Raw genomic sequence first — 7,186 nt, 5'->3', positions numbered from 1 at the left:
TAAACTTAAATGGTAATTGGGTTATAGTTGTATAGCGCTTTTCTACTTTCAAGGTACCTGATGTCACAGTTAGTTGATGATGAACCCCAAGATGCAGCGATAGAGGCAGGCATGGAATGAGAAAACATGATTTAATTAAATACTACGACAAAAATAAAACCAAAAGGGTACAAACACAAAGCGCGCACGAGGCGGATAAAAAACTAAGGGAGCTAGCACTGGAGCTAGAAAAATAAAAAGGAATTTTAGCATGGAAGCTAGTGGATAGCAAACAGAACAACTGGAAATAGCTAATGGCTAACAAGGACAGATTACCGCTACGACGACCAGGACAAAATGTAGCACGACAGGCAATAGCTGATATGATCACATCGACACGACAAGAGTGACATGTGGCAACGATAAGTCCGAATGACAGTACAATACAATGATCCAGCAACTGACACAAGACAAAGCAGGTAGAAATAGGAGCGGGCTGATTGGCAACAGGTGTGCCCAGGGGCCAATCAGCCGCAACTGAGGAGGAACTCAGCATTCAGGGAACAAGACAGGAAGCTGACAAAATAAGAGCACTAGACAGGAACTAAGGACAGTAAATACTAAACACACAAAAGAGAAACTAAAACACAAACAAACTGTCAGTGGCAAGCCTGACACCCAAAGCGCTTTGACACTATTTCCCCATTCACACACTGATGGCGGGAGCTCCCATGCAAGGCCCTAACCACGACCAATAGGAGCAAGAGTGAAGTGTCTTGCTCAAGGACACAACGGACGTGACAAGGTTGGTAGAAGGTAGGGATTGGAACAGGAATCCTCAGGTTGCTGGCACGGCCACTCTCCCAACCGCGCCACGCCTTAAATGTTTTGGGGCCCTGCATTTCCAGAAAGCTCAGAACTGAGGGGCTTCTTTCTTCACTATTAGTCCCATTATGTATATTCTAGAGCAGAGTTTTTCAACCACTGTGTGCTGTGGGAGATTATGTAATTTCACCTATTTGGGGAGGGTAAAAATATTTTTTGCAAACCAGTAATTATAGTCTGCTAATAATGTGCCGTTGCTGAGCGTCGGTGCTGTCTCGAGCTCAGCAGAGTAACCATCATTGGCGTTGTTAGGCCTATTTTAGGGGAGCTCTAGCCCCCCTGAATAATTTGGTGCTATGTATATATATATATATATTTTTTTTTTCTTTTCTTTTTTTTTTACAAATGCATGTCGACACATTCATTATAAATCCATCCATCATCTTCCGCTTATCCGAGGTCGGGTTGCGGGGGCAGCAGCCTAAGCAGGGAAGCCCAGACTTCCCTATCTCCAGCCACTTCGTCTAGCTCTTCCCGGGGGATCCCGAGGCGTTCCCAGGCCAGCCGGGAGACATAGTCTTCCCAACGTGTCCTGGGTCTTCTCCGTGGCCTCCTACCAGCTGGACGTGCCCTAAACACCTCCCTAGGGAGGCGTTCGGGTGGCATCCTGACCAGATGCCCGAACCACGTCATCTGGCTCCTCTCAATGTGGAGGAGCAGCGGCTTTACGTTGAGTTCCTCCCGGATGGCAGAGCTTCTCACCCTATCTCTAAGGGAGAGCCCCGCCACCCGGTGGAGGAAACTCATTTTGGCCGCTTGTACCCGTGATCTTATCCTTTCGGTCATGACCCAAAGCTCATGACCATAGGTGAGGATGGGAACGTAGATCGACCGGTAAATTGAGAGCTTTGCCTTCCGGCTCAGCTCCTTCTTCACCACAACGGATCGATACAACGTCCGCATTACTGAAAACACCGCACCGATCCGCCTGTCGATCTCACGATCCACTCTTCCCCCACTCGTGAACAAGACTCCGAGGTACTTGAACTCCTCCACTTGGGGAAGGGTCTCCTCCCCAACCCGGAGATGGCACTCCACCCTTTTCCGGGCGAGAACCATGGACTCGGACTTGAAGGTGCTGATTCTCATTCCGGTCGCTTCACACTCGGCTGCGAACCGGTCCAGTGAGAGCTGAAGATCCCGGCCAGATGAAGCCATCAGGACTACATCATCTGCAAAAAGCAGAGACCTAATCCCGTGGCCACCAAACCGGATCCCCTCAACGCCTTGGCTGCGCCTAGAAATTCTGTCCATAAAAGTTATGAACAGAATCGGTGACAAAGGACAGCCTTGGCGGAGTCCAACCCTCACTGGAAGTGTCCGACTTACTGCCAGCAATGCGGACCAAGCTCTGGCACTGATCATACAGGGAGCGGACTGCCACAATAAGACAGTCCGGTACCCCATACTCTCTGAGCACTCCCCACAGGACTTTCCGAGGGACACGGTCGAATGCCTTCTCCAAGTCCACAAATTCATTATAAAGTGGCTCGAATATGAGTTTAAATAAATAATCATAGAACCTGTCATTATTCACTTAGTTTCCCCTCACTTCATAGCGTAAGGTAGAGAGCCGCTTTAGCGCGTCGGTATCCAATCCATTCCTCTTGTTCCTATAGAAAATGCCCACATCACTCAAAATCCAGTCCACATTTTCTCTGCGACCTTGCTTGCGGTCCTGCAGGTGTGCAGCTTTGAAGCACGCAGCGCTGCAGAACAAACACGTGAACGGATGAAAAGTGGACATGAGAAACTTTTTCAAGAAAGTAAGTGTTCATAACTGCTTGCAGAGGTGTGAACTCAAGTCACATCACTTCGACTCGAGTCATGAATTTGATGACTTTAGTCTCAACTTGACAAAATGTAAAAAGACTTGCAACTCGACTTAGACTTTAAAAGCCTACTGAAACCCACTACTACCGACCACGCAGTCTGATAGTTTATATATCAATGATGAAATATTAACATTGCAACACATGCCAGTACGGCCTTTTTAGTTTACTAAATTGCAATTTAAAATTTCCCTCTAAGTGTCGTGTTGAAAACGTCACGGTATGATGACTCGTATGATGACGCGTGCGATTGACATTTCGGGTTGTAGCGGACATTATTTACCACCCCGATTCAAGCTATAAGTAGTCTGCTTTAATCGCATAATTACACAGTATTCTGGACATCTGTGTTGCTGAATCTTTTGCAATTTGTTCAATTAATAATGGAGTCAAAGTAGAAAGATGGAGGTGGGAAGCTTTTAGCCTTTAGCCACACAAACACACTGTTTCCTTGTTTAAAATTCCCGGAAGTGAAGCTTTTCTATGGATCAGAGCGGTCAAGTGAACATGGATCCCGACTACATGTCAACCGGCAGTTTTCGGTGAGAAAATTGTGGTAATAATCGGCTCTTACCGGAGATCAGCGGAGGTTGCGTCCTGCTGCAGCTGTGTGACTTTCCTCAGAGACTCTGGCGTCAACACACCCGTGGCCACACCCCTCCGACTTTAAGGTACTATTTGACTCACTAAAACACTAGCAACACAATAGAAGGATAAGGGATATCCCAGAATTATCCTAGTAAATGTGTCTAAAAACATCTGAATCGCAATCGCCTTTTTATTTTTTTTTTACTTTAAAAAAAAAATAATAATAATTCTGGTCCTTCACTCTAAAATTCCTCATTCACGAATCTTTCATCCTCGCTCAAATTAATGGGAGAATTGTCGCTTTCTCTGTCCGAATAGCTCTAGCTACTGCTGGCTATGATTATAAACAATATAAGGATGTGAGGAGCCCTACAACCCCTGACGTCACGCGCCCATTGTCTCCTACTTCCGGTACAGGCAAGGCTTTTTTATTAGCGACCAAAAGTTGCGAACTTTATCGTGGATGTTCTCTACTTAATCCTTTAAGTAAAAATATGGCAATATCGCGAAATGATCATGTATGACACATAGAATGGAGCTGCTATCCCCGTTTAAATAAGAAAATCTCATTTCAGTAGGCCTTTAACATCAATGACTTGAGCCTTTTGACTTAATATGACTTGCAACTTTCCCCAAAACCCAATGATTAAAAAGTTATTCAGGAGCGCTCCATATCTTCCATTACGTGCGCATGTGTGTGACAGCGTGTGTGCGGTGACAGCTTGTGCGCTACCTGTCAGAACAACAGCCAATCAAATTACATCTACGTTAATTTCGTCACACAGCATTCATCCAATCAAATTGCAGGACAACCAACGAAGAAGAGCTCTCAAACAACGTGCCATTGAGGAAAAATGATGCTAAAAACAGTTTCTTTCGGGTTTTAAAACTACGACTTGGTCAACGAAAAACTAATTGCTGTATACAAAACATGCGGTTTGAAGATTACAGACGGAGACGCAACAACTTCCAACTTCGTTCGACATTTGAAGTTGCACAAAGGGCAAGTTTTGAATGTAAGCTAACATTTTTTGGCTGAGTAACGTAACTTTTATTTGCTGTGTAGTTAAATCAGTGAGGCTGTAAACTCACTGCTAACGTTAGAACCATAGACATCTTACAAGTAGACGCAGCATGGAGCGCTACTGCCTACTGGCGCTGACAAGACGAGACGCACAGCCGCCATCTTGGAGTGGTGATCCACTCCACTCAGTGCAATACATTTGGCAGGAGCAATGAAGTGTCAACACATTTTACCTCACTGAATACCACTCATTTTCATGCGCTTTTTTGTCATACGTGTAACTATGGTAAAGGACACGTGTTTTGGCGTGTTCGTAGTTTGCTTAACGGTAATAGAATATTCGGTGGCAGAGGGGTTAGTGCGTCTGCCTCACAATACGAAGGTCCTGCAGTCCTGGGTTCAAATCCAGGCTCGGGATCTTTCTGTGTGGAGTGTGCATGTTCTCCCCGTGAATGCGTGGGTTCCCTCCGGGTACTCCGGCTTCCTCCCACTTCCAAAGACATGCACCTGGGGATAGGTTGATTGGCAACACTAAATTGGCCCTAGTGTGTGAATGTGAGTGTGAATGTTGTCTGTCTATCTGTGTTGGCCCTGCGATGAGGTGGCGACTTGTCCAGGGTGTACCCCGCCTTCCGCCCGATTGTAGCTGAGATAGGCGCCAGCGCCCCCCGCGACCCCAAAAGGGAACAAGCGGTAGAAAATGGAAAATGGTTATAAGTGATCAGACGTCCAAGATCAAAACTGGGAATAATAATCCTGGAGAAGGGGGAAAAAAACGGTCAGCTATTTTTAAGTTGAAGAAACGATATGATATTGGTTATATAGACATGTGTACATCCTACATAAACAATGTATGAATATAGTAAATATCCATATGTCTTACGGACCAATACACTGTATCTGTGTTGCTGCAACAGCAGAGAGTTTATTCTGTCTTGACACTTTTTATTGATATTTTCTATTACATTCTTCCCCTAAACGATCATGTTTACAGTGATTGTTTTATATGTATTTTTCATGTATGTTGTTTTGGATAAAAGTGTCTGCCAAATACTTGAACATAAAAACACCTGAAAGTCTTTATAATCTGCTAAAACCACCAATCTGTTTCACTGGATTCAGAATTAAACCAAAGTCTGTCCTACCCAACAATGTTAGTATTTGAATATTGTTACTTGAAGACTTATTCTTGGTTACAGTTATACCGTTAAGAGGGTATTGTCTTATGTTTTGCCTAAAATGAGAATGCATCATAATCAGTGGTGGCTGGTGAATTTTGTTTTAGGTTGGCCTGAACGTTTGTAAATCAAATACCTGTAGGGGTGTCATCCTCCCCCAGAAGATTTCTTTGTGATTTTCACATACGAATATTGAAGATCTTTGCTCCTTCTCAACTCTGTGGTAATATTCTTTTCACAAAATACAACCAATAGTACGTTAATGTTTAATCTTACTTGTGAAAGGTAATCCCCTGATTCCTATTTTCAACAGTCCACTCATTTGAGCAGGAAAACGCTAAACACCAGCCCGGCATCTTTGTTTTCTACCTCTCAACTGTCAGTTTAGGCTGCTTGCCAGCTCCTCATCACCACTTCAAGATGGCGACCAAATTGCTCGAGTCACAGCAGCCAATGCTGGGTCTACTTATAAGATGTTTATGGATATAACGTCTTTACAAACACTACAATCTGTTGCGTCCATTGCAGTTCGCTACCTTATTCATACTTTTTGTCAAGTGATTTTTTTTAAGCAGGGTTGCATGAGGTACCTACACATAATGTTACGTTAGTGAATGTATCACACACAGTAAAATAACGTTAGACGGCGGTCAGCAGCACCGCGTATTTTAGCCACCTACAAAGAGACAAACGTAGTCAAATAAAGGTCATTTAATTGTATACTATATTAAGAATATGTGTACAAATTCAATAGGGCCCTGACATCTAAAGAGTACAACTCTGTTTATTGTTATGTCCATATATTTGTTTTTCATGTGTACGCACACATAAACACATACAGTATGAGATGAGATCAATGAGATAAGGTTAGAGCAGGATGGAAACTGCTGTGGAACTAGTTCCAATGCAATATGACATGTAAATACAATGTTAACACTTTGGTGCAAATAAGTACAGTTGCACTTGTTTTTTTCAAATGTGTTTATTCTGTAAAGGAATGAGTTACATGTTTAAAATAACTGGTTAATAGTACTATCATGAAGTGCAATGTCAGCACTATTTTTTTTTTCAATAAATACATACAACGTTTTAAAAGCATACACAATCTGTGTAAATATATTAGTCTGTGGTTAAAAGGACTCGAAACTCAAAATGCAGGACTTGGGACTTGACTTGAGACTTTCCAGTTTTGACTTTAGACTTGACTCGGGACTTGCTTGTCTTAACCTGGGACTTGACTGGAGACTTGAGGGCAAAGACTTGAGACTTACATGTGACTTGCAAGCAATGACTTTGTCCCACCTCTGAGTACTCTTACGTGTTAAAAGTGGACTTTATGTTAAATATAACCCCTAAATTACAACATGATGCCTACAAAAAGTGACTTGCAATATATTTTGAAATTATTGACACATATTTTCTGGTTAAAAGTTACTGGATCGAAATCTGAAAAGTTTAAAATATAATACAACTTATTCAGTACCGTTGAGTTGTTGAAATAAAAGCTGAAATCAGCCCTTAACTATACATTATGGCACTTAACAAACAGTGATGTGGAAAAGAAATAATTACTGACACATATTTTTTGGAATAAAAACAACCTAAATCTCAGTTATTTTAATTACATAAATCATATTGAAATGAATGAAATGAATTATACTTATATAGCGCTTTTTCTCTAGTGACTCAAAGCGCTTTAC

The sequence above is a fragment of the Nerophis ophidion genome, linkage group LG28 (genome assembly GCF_033978795.1).
Source record: "Nerophis ophidion isolate RoL-2023_Sa linkage group LG28, RoL_Noph_v1.0, whole genome shotgun sequence".
NCBI lineage: Eukaryota > Metazoa > Chordata > Actinopteri > Syngnathiformes > Syngnathidae > Nerophis > Nerophis ophidion.
The sequence above is the reverse complement of the archived record's forward strand: the minus strand, read 5'-3'. Positions refer to the sequence as shown.